Source organism: Plecotus auritus, assembly GCF_963455305.1.
Source record: "Plecotus auritus genome assembly, chromosome: X".
NCBI classification, from domain to species: domain Eukaryota; kingdom Metazoa; phylum Chordata; class Mammalia; order Chiroptera; family Vespertilionidae; genus Plecotus; species Plecotus auritus.
In genome coordinates, this window is record NC_137784.1 from 26391693 (window position 1) to 26418404 (window position 26712).

Sequence of the window (26712 nt, forward strand, 5' to 3'; positions counted from 1 at the left end):
CTAGATGGGGAAAAACTTCAAACTGCAATGCAGGTATGACTCTGATGAAAGCGGAGAAAGAAAGAAGGGAAATTTGGTAGAAAGAACCAAAAAATGCAGTGCTGCTTTGAGAAAGTCTTGGTCAGATGGATGAAGAATCCCAGAACATAGATGCCCATTTGAGGAGTCCTATGTTGGGCAGGAATGTTTTGGCTCCAGTAAACCCACATTATTCAGTCACTGGCTGGGTCCAGCCTGGAAATAGTATAGCCTCCACAAGAATGGAGAGATAGAGCCAAAGGATGTGTTAGCTGGAGGCTTTCAGCTAATTACTATTTTCCTTTCAAGTTTTCTTTTGAAGGAACATTTGAGTGGCATAACTTAATGGTAGCTACTAAGATTCTTTGCAGAGAATAAACATTAGAATTTATTTCAATAAATTATGTATAGGTGAATGGATTTATTCTGTATTATCTAGAGTGCAAACTTAAACTTTTTGATTAATAAGACCATAAGAGAAAAAGAATAACAAAGTTGTTTTTTTTGTGTTTTTTTTTTTTCTGGGAGAATCATACAATGGATTTCTTTACTATATGTGTTATTTTTTAAAATATATTTTTATTGATTTCAGAGAGAGGAAAAGAGAGGGAGACAGAGGTAGAAATATCAGTAATGAAAGAGAATCATTGATCAGCTGCCTCCTGCATGCCACCTACTGGGGATTGAGCCCACTACCAGGGCATGTGCCCCAACCAGGAATTGAACCATGACCTCCTGGTTCATAGGTTGACACTCAGTCATTGAGCCACACCAGCTGAATAATACTTGTAGAATTTGAAAGTATAAAGATCTTCAGGGGTAATTAAGTTATTTATCTTCATTTTCACTATCCATTCAAAATTATTTTTCAAAGTGTAATTTTCATATTTCTATTCATTCATTCCATAATTTAATTAATTCAATAAACACAGTAGTTATTATGAGATACTAGAGGCCTGGTGCATGAAATTCATGCATGGGGGGAGGTGTCCCTCAGCCCAGCTTGCACCCTCTCCAATCTGGGACCCCTTGAGGGATGTCCCACCGCTCGTTTAGGCCTGATCCCGGGATTGGTCCTAAACGGGCGGTCGGACAACCCTCTCACAATCCAGGACTGCTGGTTCCCAACCGCTTGCCTGCCTCTGCCTGATTGCCCCTAACCACTTCTGCCTGCCAGCCTGATCACCCCCTAACCACTCCCCTGCCAGCCTGATCGATGCCTAACTGCTCCCTGGCTAGCCCAATTGCCCCTAACCACCCTCCCCTGCTGGCCTGGTCACCCCAAACTGCCCTCCTCTGCAGGCCTGGTACCCCCAGCTGCCCCCCTGCAGGCCTGGTCACCCCCAACTTCCCTCCTCTGCTGGCCTGGTCACCCCAAACTGCCCACAACTGCCCTCCCCTGCAGGCCATCTTGTGGTAGCCATCTTGTGTCCACATGGGGCGGCCATCTTTGACCACATGAGGATGCCATCTTGTGTCTTGGAATGACAGTCAATTTGTGTATTATTCTTTTATTAGATAATACCACAATTCTAGGTATGTCTGGTACCAAGTTCTCCTGGGTAATATGATATAAAACTAGATCATCCTAACTTGGTTCTGGTCTTACCCACCCAATTATCCCAGCCTTTTTTTCTTAGTAAAGCAAACATTTCTCATGTTGTTTTGTATTATTCCAAAATCGAAGAGGCCAGAGAAAACCCCACATCTTCCATGAAATTCAATCTCCCTTCTAGAAATGTTTATTATCAACTTGACATTCATGACTTTAAAATTCCTAAATGATATCACAGAATTAAAATCATCATTAATATTACCAGCAGCATACTTTTTCCCCAATGCAATACTTTATCACATTTATGTCCATTAAAGTTTTATTATTTCTCACTATGTCTTAAATCCTTAGTGTTTTAAATATTGGTTCTGTCTTTGAATATGAAAATGACTTCTTTCAGTATAGAGACTTTTGTTAAAGAACAATACAGTGAATATTATTAAGTATTAGGCAAGAATCTATATAAATATTATTCTTATACAGAATATGGATGTGCTTTTAAATCTATTATACTTCAGAGATTAAAATTTCTATAATAACATTGATTACTCACTAGTGGTACCAAAGGGGATGTGCTACGAATAATAAAACTCAATTTTACAGCACAATTTAGATTTCCTACAATGAATATATCAGCAACAAAATAAAGAAATGACTTTATCAACAATAGTAGTAAATTTTGGGTGAAAAGAAAAGCAACTCTGTCCCAAATGAATCAGGAGAATATTAGTAACATTATTAGAAATGCCAGATACGTACCATTGCATCAGTTGCACATATTTGAAATTCACTGGCTTGTGTGACCTCAAAATTTCCAAATATTTAAGCTGTATCTGGTAAAGTACACTGAGTTGCCAGATTATTATGATCTCTGAATGCATAATAATCTGGCCACTCAGTATATATATTAGAGGCCCAGTGCATGAATTGGTGCATGGGTGGGGTCCAGCCAGCCTGGCCAGGGGGAGGGACATGGGTGGTTGGCCGGCCTGCCTGCTGGTCGAACTCCTGGTTGAGGGAACAATTTGCATATTAACCTTTTATTATATAGGATATACACTGAATGCTCAGATTATTATGCATTCAGAGATCATAATAACCTGGCCACTCAGTGTAATTATCATAATAATTCTTGTCTTGGCCCTAGGGATAGTCCCTGTGTCAGAGTTAATGCATAATCATTAATAGTGGTAATCAATAAAGATGTAAATATTCAATAAGGTAGGGAAAGATGCTATTGGCCTAAATTATTCTGAAGATCATCAATTCAACTTACTAATGTGATATGATTTAAAAAATGTAATATCTGGCTGGTAAGGCCTTGTAGCATCAGGTAACAAACTCCACTTCAGGGTAAAGAACACTATATCCAGTCCACCTAACCTCCTTTGTGTGTGTGTGTGTGTGTGTGTGTGTGTGTGTAACATTTCATTTTTGGTGTAAATTATGCCTGCTACTGAGTCAAAAGTATTTAAATAGGAAAGTGTCATATTATGTAACAGTGGTGTTTTAAAACTATTCCATCAAGTTTATTTTGTTTTCTCTCACTGTGTTTTCTGCTCTTTAGCTTTATTTTCTTTTTTAAAAAATATTTTTATTGATTTCAGAGAGGAAGGGAGAGGGAGAGAGAGAGAGAATCATTGATCGGCTGCCTCCAGTATGCCCCTTACTAGGGATTGAGCATACAACCCGGCATATGCCCAGACAGGGAATCAAACCATGACCTCCTGGTTCATAGGTCTATGCTCAACCTCTGAACCACACCAGCTGGAATTTATCTCTATTTAACCTCTATTTTCTAAGTACAGATCACTGTTTTCAAGATTTTTGTTGTCATTCTTCCTTTTTTGTGCATTGCTGTCCTTTATTTTCAAATATTATCTCTGTTTTTATATTAAAATCCATTATAATTCAGGCAACTAATTAAATATTAAGTAAAAAAAGAAATAAAAAACAACACATCATCAAGTAACTCCTGGGTTAGGCACGATTCACTTGAGAATGTTATTAATGCCTTCTCCATTTAGGTGGCCATTCATTCATTTTTACTCCATGCCCCTTTTCCATCCAAGGACAGCTATATTATGAAGGCAAAGCAATGCCTGATAAGATATATATTTTTTCTGTTAGCATTTGAACTGTGTAATTTAATAAAATGTAAAGATTGAGAGGTGTGTGATTTAAAGTAAAAGACAGGAACCACTATGATCTGGCATGAGTTATTTGAAATAACCAGAGCAAAATTAAGAGGAAACAGAGGAAGCCATTGGGTTAAAAAAAAATAGAAGCAGAGATGTCAAGGGGGAGAAAGAGAGCCAAGGGCTGCCATGTTTTCTGATGAAACCAGCACAGTTCTAATTTTAGCTCATGTGCATCCCCACAATAATTATTTCACTGAGTTAAACTGATTGAATTCCTATTGCTTACATCAGAGTCATCATTATTCTTCTCCCTCTTATCCCATATCTAGCCCATATTCTTCAAAGTAAGTGTCGAATCTGAAATGGTCTCACAGCATCCAAATAAACAATGTGGTCCAAGCACCATCATTTCTCTGGATTATAGCACAGCCTCTTGTTGCCTTGCTCCTGCCTTTTCCCCATTAAAGCCCATTCATCAACAGCAGTCAAGAAGATCTTTATAAATGCATAAGAGATTATGTCAGTTCTCTGTTCAATAGCCTGCAATGGTTTTCCATCTTTCTCAGAGTAAAAGTAAAAATGCTTACAAAGGCCTATATGACTTGTCTCACTATGACTTCTGTCTCCTGTGACCTTATTTCCATCCCTTTATACCAATCTAACTCTATTCCAGTACACTGGCCTCCTTAATCTTCTAGGAATCTCACGAAATAAATATCTTTCTGCTTCAGTTATTTCCATCTGTTTCCTCTGCCTGTATACCTATTTGGCTCTCTCCCTCACTTCCTATTAATTTTAGAGTTTTCACTCTTGTCCTTCACTTTCATCCTGTCATTATTTTTATAGCACTTATTACAACCTTAATGTTAACTTATTATGTTTGTGGTCTGTCACCTCCCAGTAGAATAGAACTCCATGATGGACAATGATTTTTTTACTAGATTCCTACTGCCTAAAACAGTAATGAGTACTCAATAAATATTTTTTAGATTAATTAATACATAAAATAGTTATAAATATGTGATTTTATTTGTAGAATTTTACATAGAAGGAATATATAGTAATTATAAAGAGATAGGAAAAGAAAAGAGAACATGAATAAACAGATAGAGAAACTTAATTAAAAGTAAAATATGCATTTATATCTTTACAATGACAACTGCATGTTGACATTATTTGTCTAGAAATCCAATGGAAATATCAGGAATAAAGATCAAAATATGTGAGAATTAAAATAAAATGACATTTAATACTGATTAACTGAAAATGTGCTAGGCTACAATTGTTTTTATTATAATTCTTTTTTTTATTGTAATTCTTTTTATAAATCCACAAAACTACAAAACAGAGGAAGTAAAGGGAATGTATAGTATAAAATTTTCCCTATTAATAAAATATTTTCTACTTTTATCACTTTTCACTTCCTAATTCCTAATTAAATTTCAACTCTTCTGTGTATTTTGTAAGCTTGACCAAAATTATGACTAAGAAAATATACACTACAATTATACACACTGTTGGCAGAAAATTAATATTTGACCAAAAATAGTATTGTCTTTTCAAATAACTTTCTTATAGGAAGTATAGTCTTTACCACTAAAAATGGAAATACTGATCTAGGTGAATTAATATATTGCTTCTGTGTCAGATTCCAAAGATTCTAATGTATTTAGTATTTATATTCCTTTGTTTAAAATATTTGATCCACAGGAGTGCATATTAAAAACAGATTCTACCAAGTAGCTAAGGACAAATTCAAGTGACCACAACTTATTATTATCTTACTTATACACATTCCTAATATTGAGAAGAATTTATAGTAATCAGTTCTTCTCTTCCTCCTTATTCTTTCCATTTGTTATGTTTTTAACAAATACTTTTGAGTGCTTATAATGTAACAATAACACAGAAATCAAAAACTCAAAATCTCTGTCCTTAATACAGACCACCAAGCCTTTTCTTCTTTCCTTTTTCATTTCCTCCCTTTCTCACTTCCTTTCTGCCTTTCTCTTTACATTGTACAGGTTATACAGGAGTATACCATTCACCCCCCTTCTTTCTCTCCTTTTCACAGGTAATACAGGCGTACACATGTGTAAAATACTCAAATGATACAGAAGTGTAAAGTGGGATATATAAATGCCTCTCTTAGTCCTCCTTATATTCTACTGCTTAGAGCAGTGGTCGGCAAACTGCGGCTCACAAGCTGTGGTTTGCGGCTCTGTTGACTAATGAGTTTGCCAACCACTGGCTTAGAGAATCACATTTGTCCAGGTTGGTGAGCACTTACCCATTTAAATTTCCATTCATTTATTTACATATTGGTGGGAAGACAACCATATATATTTTGGCCCTTATATATTACTAGAGGCCCAGTGAACTAGAGGCCCTGCCACAACCCCCTCAGCCCAGCCTGAACCCTCTCCAATCTGGGACCAGGCCTAAACTGGCAGTCAGACATCCCTCTCACAATCCAGGACTGCTGGCTCCCAGCTGGTAGCCTGCCTGCCTTCCTGATTGCCCCTAACCACTTCTGCCTGCCAACCTGATCACCCCCTAACCACTCCCCTGCCAACCTGATTGATGCCTAACTGCTCCCCTGCCAGCCTGAGTGCTCCTAATTGCCCTCCACTGCTGGCCAGGTCACCCCTAACTGCCCTCCCCTGCAGACCTGGTTGCCCCCAACTGCCCTCCACTGCTGACCCAGTCACCCCTAACTGCCTCCCCTGCCAGCCTGGTCCCCCCCCAACTACTCTCCCCTGCAGTCCTGGGTCCCCCTCAACTGCTCTCCCTTGCAGGCCTGGTCCCCCCCCCGAACTGCTCTTCCCTGCAGGCTTGGGTCCGCCCCAACTGCCCTTCCCTGCAGGCCTGGTCACCCCCAACTTCCCTCCCCTGCAGGCCTGGTCACCCCCAACTGCCCTCCCCTGCTGGCCATCTTGTGACAGCCATCTTGTGTCCACATGGGGGCAGCCATCTTTGACCACATCGGGGAGCCATCTTGTGTATTTCACTGACAGTCAATTTGCATATTACTCTTTTATTAGATAGGATAGAGGCCTGGTGCACGGGTGGGTGTTGGCTGGTTTGCCCTGAAGGGTGTCCCGGATCAGGTTGGAGGTTCCCTTGGGGTGTGGGGCAGCCTGGGCCAGGAGCCTGTGGTGGTTTGCAGGCTGGCCACAACCCCTGGTGACCCAAGCATAGGCCAGGGCTGGTTGGAAGCAGGTATCTGGGATTTGTTTATCTTCTATAATTGAAACTTTGTAGCCTTGAGCGGGGGCCAGGGCGGGTGGGAAGCTTGGCTTCCTCCATTGCCGGGGGCAACCCAAACCTCCTGCTCACTCCAGCTCCATGGTGGTGGCGGCCATCTTATTTGGGTTAATTTGCATGTTCACTCTGATTGGCTGGTGGGCGTAGTAGAGGTACTGTCAATTTGCATGTTTATCTTTTATTAGATAGAATAAGGATTTTGAAAATGTTTATTCTCTAATAATATATGCTTCATTCTTCTTTTTTAAAAAATATCTTTTATTGATTTTTCACAGAGAGGAAGGGAGAGGAGAGGGATAGAGAGTTAGAAACATTAATGAGAGAGAAACATTGATCAGCTGCCTCCTGCACACCCCCACTGGGGATGTACCCACAACCAAGGTACATGCCCTTGACTGGAATCAAACCTGGGACCCTTCAGTCTGCATGCTGATGCTCTATCCACTGAACCAAACCAGTCAGTGCATCTTCTTCTTTTTTTAAAATTTCTTTATTGATTAAGGTATTACATATGTGTCCTTATTTCCCCATTGCCCCTCATCCCCCCACTCATGCCCTCATCCCCCTGTTGTCTGTGTCCATTGGTTAGGCTTATATGCATGCATACAAGTCCTTTGGTTGATCTCTCCTCCTTACCCCCACCCTCCCCCACCTTCCCTCTGAGGTTTGACAGTCTGATCGATGCTTCTCTGTCTCTGGGTCTGTTTTTGTTCATCAGTTTATGTTGTTCATTATATTCCATAAATGAGTGAGATCATGTGATATTTATCTTTCTCTGACTGGCTTATTTCACTTAGCATAATGCTCTCCAGTTCCATCCATGCTGTTGCAAATGGTAAGAATTCCTTCTTTTATACCACAGCATAGTATTGATTGTGTAGATGTACCACAGTTTTTTAATCCACTCATCTGCTGATGGGCACTTAGCTATCTTACATTTTGCTGCTATGAACATAGGGGTGCATATATCCTTTCTGATTGGTGTTTCTAGTTTCTTGGGATATATTCCTAGAAGTGGGATCACTGGATCAAATGGGAGTTCCATATCATTTCTTCTTTTTTTTTAAATCCTCACCCAAGGATATTTTCCCATTGATTTTTAGAGAGAGTGGACCCTTCGGTCCACAGACCAGAACTTTATCCACTGAGCCAAATTTGCTAGGGCTGCTTCATTCTTTTAAATAACTACAATGTCTTACACAAAAAAGCTGTAACTGAATTTATTTAACCACTCTCCTAATATGGCTGTTTCGAATTCACTTATTTATTTAGGTTACATAGTTAATGGTGCAATGGACATCTTCAATAATAAATATTGAACACATGTGTAGGTTTTTCATAAAATAAATTCTCAGAAGTGAAATTTGTAAAAAAATAAATATTGGCTTTTTACATTCTGATAGATACCAATAAATTACCTTCCAAAAATGGTTAACAGATTTATTCCAATAAGAGTATATTCATGTGCCCATTTACCAAATTCTCACTGACATCTAATATATTTTTAAATAAAAGTTAATAGTTTTATTAAATTATATTGATCCTTACCATTAGTAATATACTCTGTTATTTTTTAGTCTAGTCTATTAAAATGTTTTTAAATTTATCTTTATTGTTGAAAGTATTATAGATGTCCCCCTTTTTTCCCCCAGTGACTCCCAAAACCCCACACCTGTACCTCCCAAGCCTTCACCACACTATTGTACATGTCCATGGGCTTTGTAAATAAGTTCACCTGTTATTCTCTCCCCTCCCACATCCCACACCAGCCTTCTCTCTGAAATTCATCAGCCTGTTCCATGTTTCTATGTCTCTGGATCTATTTTGTTCATCAGTTTATTATGTTCATTAGATTCCACATATGAGTAAGATCGTGTGTTACTTGCCTTTATCTAACTAGCTTATTTCGTTTAGCATAAAACTCTCCAGGTCCATCCATGCCATTGCAAATGGTAACAGTTCCTTCTTTTTTTACAGCCACATAGCATTCCATTTTGTAAATGTACCACAGCTTTTTTTTATCCATTCATCTTCTAATGGTCACATGAGCTATTTCCAGATCTTAGCTATTGCAAATTGTGCTGCTATGAGTATAGGGACATATATATTCTTTCTGACTGGTGTTTCAGGATTCTTAGGATATATTTCCAGAAGTGGGATTCTTTGCCAATTTAAAAAAAAATGTATTTTTATTAATTTCAAAGAGGAAGGGAGATGGAGAGAGAGATAGAAACATCAATGATGAGAGAGAATCATTGATTGGCTGCCTCCTGCATGCCCCCTACTGGGGATCCAGCTGGAAACCCAGGCATGTGCCCTTGACTGGAATAGAACCTGGGACCCTTCAGTCCGCAGACTGATGCCCTATCAACTGAGCCAAACCAGCTAGGGCTCTTTGCCAATTTTTAATTGAATTGTTTGTTTTCCATTTGTTGAGTTGTATGAGTTCCTTATATATTTTTGAAATTAACCCCTTATCAGATGTATCATTGGCAAATATGTTCTCCCATGCAGTGGCATCTCTGCATTTTGTTGATGATTTATTTTGCTGTGCAGAAGCTTTTATTTATTTTGATGTAGTTCCATTTGTTTATTTTCTCCTTAGTTTCCTTTGCCTTAGGAGATATATCAGTAAACACATTGGTATGATAGATGTCTGAGATTTTTCTGCCTATGGTTTCTTCTAGGATTTTCATGTTTTCACTACTTATATTTAAGTATTTTATCCATTTTGAGTTTATTTTTGTGTATGGTGTAAGTTGGTGGTCTAGTTTCATTTTTTTGCATGTACCTGTCCAATTTTCCCAACATGATTTGTTGAAGAGACTGCCTTGATTCCAGTGTATGTTCTTGCCTCATTTGTCAAATATTAATTGAGTATAATGCCTTGTGTCATTTTCTGGGGTCTCTATTCTTTTCCATTGATCTATATGCCTGTTCTTGTGCTAGTACTAGGCTGTTTTGATTACAGTGGCTTTGTAGTATAGCTTGATGTCTGGTAGTGTGATCCCTCCCAGGTTGCTGCAGCTAGTCCGAGTCTTTTTTGTTCCATATAAATTTGTTGAGTATTTGCTATAGAGCTGTGAAATATGCCATTGGTATTTTAATAGAAATTGCATTGAATCTGTAGATTGCTTTCTGTAGTATGTACATGTTAATGATGTTAATTCTACCAATCTATGAACATGGTATATTCTTCCACTAGTTTATATCTTCCTCTCTCTCTTTTTTCAACACCTTTCAGTTTTCCTGAGTACAAGTCTTTACCTCCTTGGTGAAGTCTATCCTTAAGTATCTTAATACTTTTGTTGCAATGGTAAATGGGATTGTTTCTTTAGTTTATCTTTTTGAGAATTAGTTATTGTATATAAAAATGCCATATATTTCTGGTATTAAATTTGTATCATGTCACATTGCCGAATTCATTTATTAAATCTAGTAGTTTTTTGAAGGAGTCTTTAGGGTTTTCTATGTACAATATTATGTCATCTGCGAATAATGAGCATTTTCCTTCCTCCTTTCCAATTTGATGCCTTTTATTTATTCTTCTTGTCTGATTGCTGTGTTAGGACTTCCAGTAAAATGTTGAATAAGAGTGGTGAAAGTGGACATCCCTGTTCCTGTTCTTAGGGGAAATGGTTTTAGTTTTTGCACATTAAGTATGATGTTGGCTGTAGGTCTGTCATATATGGCCTTTATTATGTTGAGGTATGATCCCTCTATTCCCACTTTACTGAGTTTTTATCAAAAAGGGTGTTGGAGAGATCAACCAATTGACTTGTATGCATCCATATAAGCATAACCAATGGACACAGACACTAGGGATGTGAGGGCATGTGCTGGGGGGTGGGGAAGGCTGGGGGGAGGTCAATAGGAGAAAAAGGAGACATATGTTCTATTATTTGTAATACTTTAAACAATAAAAAAGATATAACTATCTATACTAATAAAAGGATAATATGCTAATTAGACCAGGAGACCTTCCAGACACCCTTCTGGCCAAAGCCATGGTGGCGGGGCTGAGGCAGAGGCAATTAGGGGCGATCAGACCAGGAGGGGAAGGAAGTTGGGGGTGATCAGACCAGCGGAGGGGCAGTTGGGGTGAGCAGGCCAGCAGGGGGGGGGCAGTTGGGGGCGAGCAGGCTGGTGGGGGGTGAAGTTGGGGGTGAGAAGGCCAGCTGGGAGGGCAGTTGGGGGCAATCAGGCCATCAGGCAGAGTGGTTAGGGGCTATCAGTCAGGCAGGCAGGTGAGCAGTTAGAAGCCAGCAGTCCCGGATTGTGAGAGGGATGTCCACAGGGATCAGGCCTAAACCAGCAGTAGTAAATCCCCTGAGGGTCCCAGATTGGGGAGGGTGCAAGCCAGGCTGAGGGACATCCTCCCATGCACAAATTTCATGCACCGGGCCACTAGTTAGCATATAGAAAAGAGTGTTGGATTTTGTCAAATGCTTTTTCTGCATCTCTTGGTATGATCATGTAACTTTTGTCTTTCAATTTGTTTATGTGCTGCACCACATTTATTGATTTGCAAATATTGTACCAGCCTTGCATCCCTGGAATGAATCTCACTTTGTCATGGGGTATGGATTTTTAATGCATTGCTGGATCTGATTTGCTAATATTTTGTTGGGGATTTTAGCATCTATGTCAGCCGTGGGCAAACTACGGCCCGTGGGCCAGATCCGGCTGTTCTATCCGGTTCTCTTGCTCTCCCCTCTGCTCCTTTACTTTGAATTTATATTAGTTCACACAAACACTCCATCCATGCTTTTGTTCCGGCCCTCCGGTCCAGTTTAAGAACCCATTGTGGCCCTCGAGTCAAAAAGTTTGCCCACCCCTGATCTACGTTCATCAGGGATATTATTGGTCTTTAGTTCTATTTCTTTGTAGTGTCTTTATCTGGTTTTGGAATTAGGATAATGCTGGCTTCATAAAAAGAGCTTGGAAGTGTTCCTTCTTTTTGGCTTTTTGGAATAATTTCAGGAATATAGGTGTTAGTTGTTTTTTGAATGTTTGGTAAAACTCCCCTGAGAAGCCATCCAGACCAGGGCTTTTGTTTGCTGGGAGTTTTATTTTTTTTATTACTGCTTCTATTTCATCAGTTGTTATTGGCCTATTAAAGTTTTCTGAATCTTCCTGATTCAGTTTTGGAAGATTGCATTTTTCTAGGAATTTGTCCATTTTGTCTGTATTATCCAGCTTATTGGCATACAGTTGTTCATAGTATTTTCTTATAATCCTTTGTATCTCTGTGGTGCCAGTTGTTACTTCACTGCTTCTATTTCTGATTTTATTTATTTGGGTTCTCTCTGTTTCTTTTATCCTTTCTAATAAAGAGGTAATATGCAAATTGACCATCACTCCAACACACAAGATGGCCACCCTATGTGGTCAAAGATGGCCACCCCCATGTGGACACAAGATGCCCACCACAAGATGGCCAGTAGGGGAGTGCAGTTAGGGGTGACCAGGTCTGCAGGGGAGGGCCATTAGGGGTGACTGGGCCATCAGGAGAGGGCAGTTAGGGGAGACCAGGCCAGCAGGAGAGGGCAGTTAGGGGGGACCAGGCCTGTAGGGGAGGGCAGTTGGAGGGAACCAGGCTTGCAGGGGAGGGCAGTGGGGATGTCCAGGCCTGCAAGGGAGGGCAGTTGGAGGGGACGAGGCATGCAGGTGAGTGCAGTTAGGGGTGACAAGGCCTGCAGGGGAGGGCAGTTAGGGGCAATTGGGCCAGCAGGGAAGCAGTTAGGTGTCGATCAGGCTGCAGGGGAGTGGTTAGGAGCAATCAAGCATCCAGGCAGGTGAGTTGTTGGGAGTCAGCAGTTCTGGATTGTAAGAGGGATGTCCGACTGTCCACTGGGATTGGGCCTAAACAGGCAGTTGGACATCCCTCAAGGTGTCCCAGATTGGAGAACGTGCAGTCCAGGTTGAGGGACACTCCCTCTCTGTACACAAATTTTGTGCACTGGGCCTCTAGTATATATACACTGTGTAGCCACATTATTATGATCTCTGAACGCATAATAATCTGGCCACTTAGTGTATATCCTATATAATAAATGGCTAATATGCAAATTGTCTCCTCGACCAGGAGTTTGACCAGCAGGCAGGCCGGCCAACCGCCCATGTTCCCTTACCTTGGCCAGGCTGGCTGGACCCCACCCATGCACGAATTCATGCACCGGGTCTCTAATATATATATTGAGTGGCCAGATTATTATGCATTCAGAGATCATATAGGAAATATGGAAATATATATATAGGAATATATATATATATTTGATTTCAGAGAGGAAAGGAGAGGAACAGATAGATAGAAATAACAATGGTGAAAGAGAATCATTGATCGGTTGCCTTCTTCATGCCCCCTACTGGGGATCAAGCTTGCAACCCAGGCATGTATCCTTGACCAGAATCAAACCCAGGACCCTTCAGTCCACAGGCCTACACTCTATCTACTGATCCAGACTGGCTAGGGCTCTCTTTATTTCTTGATTAGTCTGGCTAACAGTTCATCAATATTGTTTATAATTTCAAAGAAGCAGCTCTTGATTTCATTGATTTTTTAGTATTGTTTTTTTAACCTCTATGTCATTCATTTCTGCTCTATGTGGTTTCTTCTTTCTGTTCATGGTTATCAAGGTTCTCTCCAGCTTGTCTTCAGTTGAATTTTCAGGGTGGTTCTTCTGTATTTTAGTTGTAGTTCCAGTTTGGTCCTGGTAGATCGTCAATGTAGCTTCCACCTACTCTGCCGCCATTTTGGAATCCAGTTTTTTCTTTTTTTAATGGAATATTTAAAAACACATTTTCTGAATGGTAATCTTTGTTTATAAAATGACTTACAATGTTTCCTATATGTATCTTCCCATTTTACATTATATTTATTTAATTATGTTAATATTTTTACTTATAGCTCCTGTGGTATTTAGGAAGGCCTGTCTCTGAACTGAGATTTAATTTTTTCAACTATTGTTATATTTTTATTGTGTCCTTTAGTTCATCTAGAATCTATTTTCATGTACAATGTGAAATGGATCTAAATTAATTGTCTTTTTAAATGGACAACCAATTTCACTAGCAAGCATTTTTTGATTTAGAGGATAGCCTGTTCTTCAGCACCTATTAGAAATGTACCACTCTATTCTAGACCACAGGCATTGCCATGATTAGTTTGTTCCTCTTTTACCTAGGAAATTTATATTTGTAGAGCTCTAAAGTATAATTTTTCTCATTATCTAAATCTGCTTTTCTAGATTTATTTCACAATTTGCATGATGATCCCTTTACTTAATTTATGTTTAATCTGGAAAAGTCGAGTTTACAGACATACACATTTCCTCCCCCCATAGAATATGTCTGTTTTAAAAATCACAACACTATTTTAGTCACTATTAATTATAGTTACATCTTCATGGCAATATGTTTGTTTGATGATTTTTTTAATAGAACATTAAATATTTTCAGGGTCAAAAACTCAGTTCTGCACTATGCTTTGAAATATTGCTGTGCAAATATTCAAAGGCCTTTGACCAAAGCATGTAAAATCAACCTTGAAAATTACTGTTTTTCAACCTAACCCTGCTTTTGTTGTTTGTTAGAATTAACAAAAAGTGAAGTGTTTTTACAAGGAAGACTAAATTTATATCTACAAACAGCAAAAGCCTTAAAATATAAATTGGTAGTTATTTTAAGTGCTTTGTTTTCTTTGTTTTCTAAGTATTGGTAGATATTTTAGAACTTTTTCTAAATGATTTTGACCTATTTCCCTTACTCCTACTAGTAAAATCTGAAAACACAATGCACCCAAAGTACATAAATATCCTTATGCTTATGAGGAAAGATATGTATTTGGTATGGTAAGAAAATTATAAATGTAAAATTAGAGCCTCCAGTGTTATTATCACTCTATTTTTCCTTGTTAAGAAACATATGTGATTCTCTTGGTATCTACAAAAAATTAATAGGTATTTATAAGGATATTATAGTAGATTACATTTGTGATAGTATAACATATCATTCTTCACACTTTATAAGACAATAAATGTCTTGTAATACTTTCTAATCCTTATTCTTTAGCAACAAGAAGTTATAAGGAGTATATTAGATTAGGTATCATAATCTCACATATTGAATAATCAACTTCTTTGTTTCTAATTCATTTGTCATAAAAAGGAAACAGTGCAGCTAATACTATTGCAAATATGGGATTAAAATTCAATCAACTGGAAATTGATAATAAATATTTTTTCTTTTTTCTGTGCTTTCTTATTTAAAAATAATGCTTATAGCCTGGACAGGGTGGCTCAGTGGTTGAGCATCAACCTATCAACCAGGTGGTCATGGTTCGATTCCCAGACATGGCACATGCCTGGATTGCAGACTTGATCCCCAGTAGGGAATGTGCAGATCCATGATACTCTCTCTTGTTTTTTTTAACTGCTCTGTCATTTATTTCTGCTTTATTGATGTTTCTATCTGTCTCTCCCACCCGCTTCCTCTCTCAAATCAATAAAAATATATTAAAAAACATAATAATGTTTCTTTGGTTGCAAATAAAATGCATTTATTTTTATAATTTTAGATACTAGAGACATATATAAAATATAACTTTTATACTTTTCCTATGCTTGACATATATAGATACTTATGCATATAGCTTTTTTTTTATTAGGAGTCTATTGAAGTTTCTTTTGTTTATAAACTAATATAGTCCATCCTTTATCCCTGGAACTTCATGACTATGTTATCTTATATGGCTAATGGGACTTTCACATGCCATTTATATTACGGACTTTAAGAGGAAGATTATTTTAGATTATTCATGTGGGCCTAATATAATCACATGAACCCCTAAAAGCAGAGAACTTCCTCTGGATGGAGGCAGAAGAGAGATGAGGATGACAGGAAAGTTAGAGAGATTATAAGTGTGAGAAGGAATGGATGTGTCTTTCCTGGCCCTGATAAGAGCCTAGCCAATCAACACCTTGAATTTATCCTGGAGTGAAACCAGGACCCAAGAAACCAGATGAGCCAATCAAGACTCTGACCTATAGAATAGTGAGATAATAAATTTGTATTGTCACAATAGCATTCATGACATTTTAATACTATTAAATCATTCTACTTATATGTCCACATTATATTACTAAATTGTAGAATAAAAAACTATATTTTTATATTTAAATAATTTTATGTAAAACATATCTATGAAATGAAATCAACCAAAACATCTGTAATAGTGCCAACAATAATGAAAAAATACAAAAACACCACTTCTAAACTTAAGCCTTTATTTCAACATTGGGGTTATGAAGGAATATTATAGTTTAGAGGAAGGAAGACAGATTTTTAATATAACTTTACCTTTAACAATAGGGTTAGTCAGACATCAGCTGGTTTGGAAATAATTATTTCACAGTGGTTTTCAAAAGAGGGAGGAATGGTTAGGGTCTAAAACATGTGAGGGCCACAGTGGAAAATTTTCAGTCCTTTTTGGTTTCTTACCTAAATTCCAATAGTCAATTAATGAGATCTTCCTTCTTAGTTTATTTTCTACATACTGAAGACTTATTCCCATGAACAGCAAACTCTCTGTACTAATTTAAAATATTTGTGATAGCTTCCTAAATGGTAACATTAGCTTCCTAAAATTATTCTTTCTTAAATAAAAAGAAAATCAAGGTTATTGATTGAATTTCAATAATGACCTATAACAATAATGACCCCTAGTGATATGGGTTATTTAGTTATAGGTCAAAATGGAGAAAGAAAGGCAGAAAAGAAAAGAGGAAGTAATGCTTCATAGATTTGTGTAGAAAGGCATTTGATACATTATTTTTTTTAATTTTCTAAGTTTTAAAAATTATTTTTTACATATTTGTGTTTGTTTTCTAAAATTTTTAAATTATTTTATATTTCTGCCTACCTGTACTATCTGTGTCTACCATCACCTTTTTCTTCTTTTTCTATCTCCCCTTTTTTTATAATTATTAGAGATATTATAGCAAATAAATATACAATCAAAATTAGAGGACATAAATTATTACTGAGCAAAATCCTCTTACCACTTTCTCCCCAATATCATACTTTAAAGGTAAATTTCTAGGCGTTAGCTGTGCAACCTTCCAAATATCTATAATAATAAAAGCATAATATGCTAATTAGACTGGACAGCCAAAGACCTTCTGGAAGTCATTCTGGATATCCTTCTGGATGAAGCCAGGGCAGCGGGGGCTGAGGCAGAGGTGGTTAGGGGTGATCAGTCAGACAGGCGAGTGATCAGGAGTGATCAGGCAGGCAGGCAGTTTGGTTAGGGGTGATCAGGCAGGCAGGCGAGCAGTTAAAGGCATCAGGCAGGCAGAGTGGTTGGGGGCGATCAGGCAGGCAAGCAGGTGATCAGTTAGGGGTGATCAAACAGACAGGCAACTGGTTAGGGGTGATGAGACATGCAGAGTGGTTAGGGGGAATCAGGCAGGCAGGCAGGTGCACAGTTAGGAGCCAGTGGTCCCAGATTGTGAGAGGTATGTCCAACTGCCAGCAATTGGACATCCCCCAAGGGGTCCTGGATTGTGAGAGGGTGCAGGCTTGGCTGAGGGACCCCTTCCCTCCTATGCACAAATTTCATGCACTGGGCCTCTAGTCCTATCTAATAAAAGAGTAATATGCAAATTGACTGTCAAACCAAGACACAAGATGGCCACCCCCATGTGGTCAAAGATGGCTGCTGCCATGTGGATACAAGATGGCTGCCACAAAATGGCCACCACAAGATGGCCTGCAGGGGAGGGCAGTTGTGGGAAGTTAGGGGTGACCAGGCCATCAGGGGAGGGCAGTTGGGGGGGACCAGGCCTGCAGGGGAGGGCAGTTGGGGGGGACCAGCCTGCAGTGGAGGGTAGTTGTGGGCAATCAGGCCAGTAGAGAGGGCAGTTAGGGGTGACCAGGCCAGCAGAGGAGGGCAGTTGGAGGACACCAGGTCAGCAGGGGAGGACAGTTGGGGGGACCAGGCTTGCAGTGGAGGGCAGTTTTGGGGGGACCATGCCTGCAGGGGAGGACCTTTGGGGGGGGACCAGGCCTTCAGGGGAGGGCAGTTGTGTGGGGCCAGGCCTGCAGGAGACAGCAGTTGGGGAGGGGACAAGGCCTGAAGGGGAGGACAGTTGGGGGGACCAGGCCATCAGGAGCGGGAAGTTGTGGGGGACCATGCCTGCAGGGGAGGGCAGTTGGAAGCCAGCAGTCCTGGATTGTGAGAGGGATATCCAACCACCCGTTTAGGCCCAATCTCAGTGGGATCAGGCCTAAATGGGTGGTTGGACATCCCTCAAGGGGTCCCAGATTGGAGAGGGTGCAGGCTGGGCTGAGGGACACACTCCCATGCATGAATTTCGTGTACCAGGCCTCTAGTATTTTATAAGTATACAAATACATGTTAAACTAAAGCAAATGTAAGCATTATCTATGCGTGTATGTATTTTTTAAAACACATTTGATTATATAATTGATATAATTCTGCATTTAAAATAACATTAAATCCTATTGGACATTTTTCTGCATTGGTACATAAAGATATTTTACATTCTTATCAATCTTATTTGTATTATAAGCATACCTGTATATAGAAGCTCCTTTCCACTATCTAATTTATTCTGGTTTTGTAAATCAAAGAATCTCACCAATTAGAATTGTACTGAACAGTGGAACATTGTTTTTCAAACTTAATTTGTTCCGGAGGGCTGTTTGAAAACCGAATCATTTTTTCCAATTAAAAATAATGTAAATTTAATTAATCTGTTCCAGACCCCCAAATGATTCCCTGTTTTAACCTTTTTTATATACAGTACATGTCAATTGTACTGTTTAATCTATAAATAAACACTTTAAAAAATAAAAGGACATAAATGTAAATGAAAATTTAATAAAAAGAAAATGTACAGTAAAAAATGAAAATTTAACAATAATTATAAGCAGCAACTAAAGCAAAAATAAAAACACAAAAATATTCACAGCACAATATCCTGAGATTTTTACAGTGGTAAACTGATTCATATTTGCACATTCTCTCCTTTGTCTCCTGAGAGATGCGTGATTGATCATACAGGCATCAGCATGATAAGGTTATGAGGCTGAGAAGTGAATTGTTTGAGATGGGAGACTTTTAGAAACGAAGTTCCACTGTACTTATTTATTGGGTGTACTGCTTGCCTAAAACATTTTCCTAGAATAAAATGGATGAGCCTTTGGAATTTAGCTCAAATATTGCCTCCTCAGAACAGTCATCACTGACCATTGTCTATAAAATTGCACTTCCCAACACACTCTTTCACTTCTATCACACTCTGTGTATTTCCTTTACAGTAATTGGCACAGTATAAAATTATATTTTTGCTTCTTTATTTTTACTAAATCTTCATTTGTCAAAATGCATGTCTGTCATCTTCTTTGCTCTATTTCCCAATATTTAGATAACTCCCTGATACATAATAAATATTCAGTAAATATTGATTGAATGATTAAATGGATGGATGGATGGATGGGTGGATATATGGATGTATGGATGTGTGGGTGGATAGATGGATGAGTCCCTACTGTATGACTTTTATTCACATACTGTCCTTCCTTATTTACCTGTTCTCTCACATTGTAGAAAGCTGCAAATGTCAGGTGAGTGAACTCTTAAGAAAATTACCAACAATGAATACAAATTAGAGGACCTGGACTCCTAGGAGTAATTTAATGAAATGTAAACTGAGAATGAACTGAACTTTGCAAAAAGTTGTTAAGAATAACATACAGGGTTTTAAAACCAGTTTCAGAGCAAGACTCATAACAATAAAAATCACAGTTTAATTTATTGGGAATGCTTGGGGCAATGTCATTAGGTGATAGAAAAACAGTGGAATGTCTCAGTTTCTATTTTGTTTCATTATTTTTAAATATATTTTTATTTCAGAGAGGAAGTGAGATGGAAAGAGAGATGGAAACATCAATGATGAGAGAGAATCATTGATCAGCTGTGTCCTGCACGCCCCCTACTGGGGATCGAGCCTGTAACCTGGGCACGTGCCCTTGACTGGAATTGAACCTGGGACCCTTCAGTCTCCAGGCTGACACTCTATCCACTGAGCCAAACCAGCCAGGGCTTCATTATTTTTTTCTGTCACATTGAAAGAGCATGAGACTGAAGGGGACAGAACAAATATTGTCATGAAAAAAAAATTGAACCTTGAAAAAAGGAGAGAGAAAGACAATAACAATTCAGAATGAGTTGTTACACAAAGATAGTGTCTTGACATGGGATGCCCTAAAAGTCAACTTTGACATCCAGGATATGGTGCAGGTAATGGAATTGAAAGCTTCTCTTAAGGAAGCACAAGGAGGGAAAGGCAAGGTGGAGAAGGGAAAAAGGCAGTCAAAAGCATCTATTAATAAGTGGCTGTCCCATACTTAGACTCATACCAAATTGATCAGAGTATCCAGGGTTGAGATCAAAGCACCAGCATTTTTTAAAAGTTGCCTAGGTAATTCCAATATGCATCCAAGTTTGAGAGCCAGTGCTCCAGTTCTTACTATTTCAAATGTGTTCCTTAGAGCAGGAACAGCAACAGCAGCAGATGGGAAATACACAGAATGTAGAATTTTGGTTCCTGACCCAGACCTGAAGAATCAGATCTTAATTTTAACAGAATCCCCTAGTTATTCACATGAACATTCAAGTATGAAAAATATTCAGTACTGCACATTGAAATAACTTGTGGAGCTTTAAATGTACTAATACCCCAAAACAGAATGTACCACCTCCAGAAATTCCCATTTATTTAGAATGGAATGCAATCTGGGAATCAGGCTTTTTACAGTCTCCCCCAGTAGATTCGATTACGCAACAAGGCTTGATAATCACTGTTGTAATAATTTCTGTTGTATTTATATTTTAAAGATGTTTACATATTTTTCCTATAGTATCTAAATGCCTATCTCCTATTAAATTATGCTAATATCACAGATTATATCTTTACTTTTATTCTTTACTTCCTCCACAATCTCTGAATACTGTTCCTTACTATTTAATTCTGTAAATTTTCATCTCATGTTTTATTTATTTATTTTTTTAAAAAGCTTAAAATTACTATATTTTATTGACATAATTCCCCGATAGCTGATTATATATTTGTTTTCAAGAAAAATTATCTTACAAATAATAATATTACATGCAATAAACATTAATATTTCAGGAAAAAAAGGATTTTAAGTATAATAATATTACCCAGGACAGTGTTAAAGGCTATTTCTGACTAATTGGATCAGGGAAAGACTCAGACTCCAGAGACAGCCTCTGTCTACAGACTAATAGGATTCCAGCTTGAATTGCCCCCAGGAAATCATCCTCAGGTGTAGAGATAGTTTTCTTTTTTCAAAAGGGTGAGACATTGCTTCTGCCTAAAGGCTAATTGTTTCTTTTAATCTCTTAAGTGGCCTCAGGGCAAGGTTCTTTCCAATAGGGTGTGTCAACTGTCTTCCACCAGGCAAAGCAAATGTCTATGTGGGAAAGATGTCCTTCGCTGCATGAAGGAATGACTCAGCCCAGGAAACTTGGGTGTCTGCCTTCTGAGCTCTGTCCCCCAAGTCCCCAGTCCTGGGTTCTGCTCTTACAGCTCCAGTCCACTTCACCCTTCCTCTGCCAGAGCACAAGGTGGGTGGCTCCACAGGGAATTTTTGTGCGTTAGCCCTTCAAGAGGGTGCCCAAACTTTCAGCTGCCACTCTCTGGCAGACAGCACCCCACTGCTTTCACAGCTAGATATCATGTGGGTACCCTCCTCAGATTTGGTGCTCTTTTCTAGGGATCCCAGCTTGGGGATTAGATCCCAGAGTTCTCAGTGGCACCCCTCCACAGATGAGATATCTCTCCAGGACTTCAGTTGCGATCTGTGGGTGCCTGGCCAGCCCTTTCATGCTCCGCCCGTCCTACCAGTCTCTATGTGGTCTCGTCTCCACCTTCGGCCCTCGGGTATCGGTTCTTTCCTGTGAGTTTTCCGTTGATTATTTAGGAAGCCTTTCTATATCTCAGTTGCAATTCCAGCTTGTTCCTGGGACCATGTCCCTGCAGCATTCACCTACTCTGCCACCATTTTTAATCTCCTTCATCTCTTATTTTTAAACTCAATTCCTTTGATGCTTCTACCTGAGACAATGTTTACAACTAACTCAGAATGTTCCATCTTGGCTGCTGTTTACAGTCAGATGGGAAGCTTTTAATAAATACTGGTGTCCAGGTGTTACCCCAGAAAGCCTGTTTTTATGATTTGTGGTAGGTTTAGTCATTTTTTTCTAATTTGAAATCTTTGCTGAATATTTCAATGTGTACCTAGGTTTGAGACCATCTGAGAGCTTATTTATCTTGTCTGGAACTTTAAAGGGCAAGCAGAAAAGAGTAAATGATCATGGAACACCTCATATATGCCTTCCTCTATAAGCCCCTCAATAGTTCAATCTGTGCATTTTCATTTTATCATTTAACATTGTAACTTCAGTTGTTGTGCTGTTTAATATATAACTGAGGGAAAACTATAGAATAAAATATTCTCAAAAACATATTACTTAATTCTCACAATACCCCTGAGTTATAAATGTTTCCATATTGCAGACCAGGTTATGTGACTGAGTGAGGATCACCAGGAATTTAAGTGATTAGAAAGACACGGATCAATATATCATTAGTAATGTTTTTCCTAGTTAAGACACAAAGATGGTAACATTTGCCCCATAGTGCTCTCAGGGTACCATTGTGTGTTTCCTGCTAAAACACTTTACAACTCAAAGGTATATGCCAGAATTCCTAAATTTGGATTTCCTGGATTTTCATGAAGATGCTTCCCATCTATGAACAGAAGGTGGATTTCTTTCCTTGCAATGAAACTTTCCAGTTTTGTTTTTTTTTTTCAAATTTCCAAATAAAAAGTGATTTTTATTTTTTTAGTATTCCAAAAAATTTTACCACCATCTATTAAATAGGTATAATACCTACTTAACTGGTTGTGATGAGATGAATTAGTGGCAGTACTAAGCTTACTATTAATGATTTTAATCAACATGGTATTCATATACACTTCTAGACATTCAATATTCACTTGATCAAATGAGCCTAGAGTTTCCCCAAATGAGATTTGTGATAACCTGGTTCCACAGTATATTAACTAGCTTTAGTCTCAAATAGGTTCTGTGATAACATAGGTTTGAGAAATACATGTGTTTGAACAACTTTTAACAGATTTCTCTAGGAAGGACTATCCAGAGCCTTCACTGTGCTGTTATTAAATAGGAATAACCTGGAGGGTTATAATATAGGACACATTATTTCACAAACTCATCTGGGCATTTTGAATACCTTGTTACATTATGGAGTTTGTACTCCCTGGAGCACACTTTGGACATGGCCAGTTAAACCATTAAGTTGGACTACATCAAGTTAGTTTCTTGAACAACTATTATGAAATGTATTTTAAGGTTACATGTTCATATTCTCTTACAGTTAATGTTAAGAAAGATTCCTATGGTATCTCCACCATGTTTGCTGTAAAATGTTATTATAGTCAATGATCACTTTATCATACAATGTTTTGTAGTTGAATTTTTAGTGAGAAGTTTTAGGACTTCACTTCCAGGAATACTTATTATTCCCCTGAATATGGCATCCTTTCCCATTCTAATTATGAGAGCTCTGTCATTATGTCATGTATGGCCTTCTTTGCCCAAAAGTAAAAAGTCAAATTTTATGTACATTGACAGCAAATCTAAAAAACTCACATTTTGGGATATTTTAATTACTCCATTCCCTAGACTGAATATTCAGTTTATTCTGTAGTCTTATTGTATATGGATTTTTCTAGAAGTCTGCTCAAACACCTTCAAAGGTGTGTGACATAGAAGTAAACTTCATAAATGGAATTCACTAACTCATCCATTTTTTCATGCTTCTTCTAGGCTATCTGTAATTATGCCCAGGTTTTAGTCACTCTGTGGTTTTTATTCTAATTCTCAGCAGGTGCCATATTTTTCTCCTGGGGAAACCTTGCCAGTTGAGTGCTAAAATATCTCTTTTCTAGGCAAAGCTTTCAGAAAAAACATTCATTTCTTTCTTTCACATCAAAAATGCCCTCTACATCAAAATTATTAGAAATCAAATTGTGATTATAAGCTTATACCTTTACTAATTTATTGAACATCTATAGAGATTATATGGTCCCTTTTCTGGTTAGCTGTATTTTCCAACTATAATCTCCTGAGATATGCTCTTGAATGCCTGCCCCTGCCATGTTTTTAAGAATTGGATAAATCATCTCTTCTTTGCCCTCAGATTTATTCCTGTCCTTCCCCTGCTCTGTCCTGCAGTGCAGGTATTGACCACTGAAGGATATATTTACTAGGTTCCCTTGCCAAAATGATTCTTGTTATATTCAACCAAGAGGTATTGGCAGGGAATTAGAAGAATGGAGGAAGAAAGAAGTCAGAATATTTCTATTGCCTCTCTCTGATTAAGTAGTGTCTACATCAATTGCTTCTTCTACAACATGTTTCCTCTGTGATTCTAGCTTTCAAAGAAAGGCTCTTCATTCATGGTTATTGCTTATACTTCTCAGCCCCAGCTGTGTTACTTTAATACTACGTTTTACACTTATCCCTTTTATTTAAAAAAATCAGCTTTATTGAGATATAATTAACATATAACATTCTGTAAGTTTAAGATGTACAATGTGATGATTTGATATACAAATATATTGCAAAATTAGTACTATGATAAGATCTATACTCTCAGCAACTTTCACAATATAATACTGTTAACTATAATTACTAGGCTATAAATTAGATATCCTAAACTTATTCATCTTATAACCAAAAGATTTTTTTGAGAAAATATTTTTATTGATTTCTGAGTGGAGTGAGGGAGTGGGGGAGTGAGGGAATGAGGGGAGAGAGAGAGAGAGAGAGAGAGAGAGAGAGAGAGAGAGAGAAACATCAATGATGAGAGAGAACCATCAATTGGCTGCCTCTTGCATGACCCCTACTGGGGATGGAGCCCACAACCCAGGCATGTATCCTGTCCTGACCGGGACTGGAACCATGACCTCCTGGTTCACAGGTCAACACTCAAACACTGAGCCATGCCAGCCAGGCTATAACTAAAAGTTTGTGCACCGTCACACATTTCCTCCATCTCCTGCCTCCACCTCAGCAATGACCAATCTACTCTGTTTCTATGACTTAGGTTTTCAGTTTTATATTCCACATATAAGTTAAATCATATAATATTCATCTTTTTTGTCTGACTTATTTCACTTAGCAATATTTTATCCAAGTTGTCAGAAATATCTGGACTTTCTTCTTTTTATAGCAGATACACACACACACACACACACACACACACACTAGAGGCTCAGTGCATGAAATTCGTACACTCGGCAGGGGGGAGGTGTCCCTCAGCCCAGCCTGCACCCTCTAGCAGTCCAGGGGGATGTCCGACTGACAGCCTAGGCCCGCTCCTGTAGGACATCCTTTGTGCTACTGTGGAGGCGGGAGAGGCTCCTGCCACTGCCACCGGGCTCGCCAGCCATTAAACCCGCTTCTGGCTGAGTGGTGCTCCCCCTGTGGGACCACACTGACCACCAGGGGGCAGCTCCTTCAGTGAGCGTCTGCCCCTTGGTGGTCAGTGCACTTCATAGTGACCCATTGTTCCCCTGTTCAGTTGATTTGCATATTAGCCTTTTATTATATAAGATTACATTTTTTTTGTCCATTCATCTGTTGACAAATAGATTTGTGTTTTTTTCATGTCTTGGCTACTGTAAATAATGCTGCAATGGTGGGAGTGGTGGTCCTGATATTTATTCAATATATTAATTTTATTTTCTTAGGATATATACCAAGAAGTAGAATTGCAGAATCATATGGTAGTTTTATTTTAAATTTTTTGAGAACCCTACATACTGTTTTCCATGGTGCTTTTAACAAGTTACATTCTTAACAATATGCACAAGGGTTCCCTTTTCACTACATTCTTGCCAGTACTTGTTATCTCTTGTCTTCATGATGATAGCCATTCTAACAGGTCTGAGGTTTTGTGATTTTGACTTGCATTTCCCTGAGTAGTAGTGATGTAGAATATATTTTTTTAATCCCTGTTGTCATTTATATGTCTTCTTTGAAAAAAATGTTCACTCAGGTCCTTGGCCCATTTTTAAATTGGATTACTTGATTTTTTGCTATTGAGTTGCATGAGTTATTTATATATTTTGAATATTAATCCCTTATCAGATATGCGGTTTGCAAATATATTATGTCATTTTATAGGTCGCCTTTTAATTTTGCTGATTGTTGCCATTGCTGTGCAGAAATCTGAAGTTTGATGTAGTCCCACTTGTTGATTTTGGCTTTTGCTTTTGTTGCTTGTACTTTTGGTGTGATATATATTAAAAAAATCATTACCAAGACTAATGTAAAGGAATATTTTCCTTCTCTTTTCTTCTAAGAGTTTTATGGTTACAGGTTTTACATTTAAATCTTAAATTCATTTTGAGTTCATTTTTGTGAGGGTTCACTTACTTTATCCCTCCATTTCTAGAAGGGGTAAGAGCCTCCTGATGTTGAAAACCTCTGGGTTACTTCACAGTTTTGTTTGTATTTTTGAGTCCTCCCATCTGTTTAAGTATTTGCTATTCAACTACCTGGTGAGGACTTTCTTTTCCTTCCTG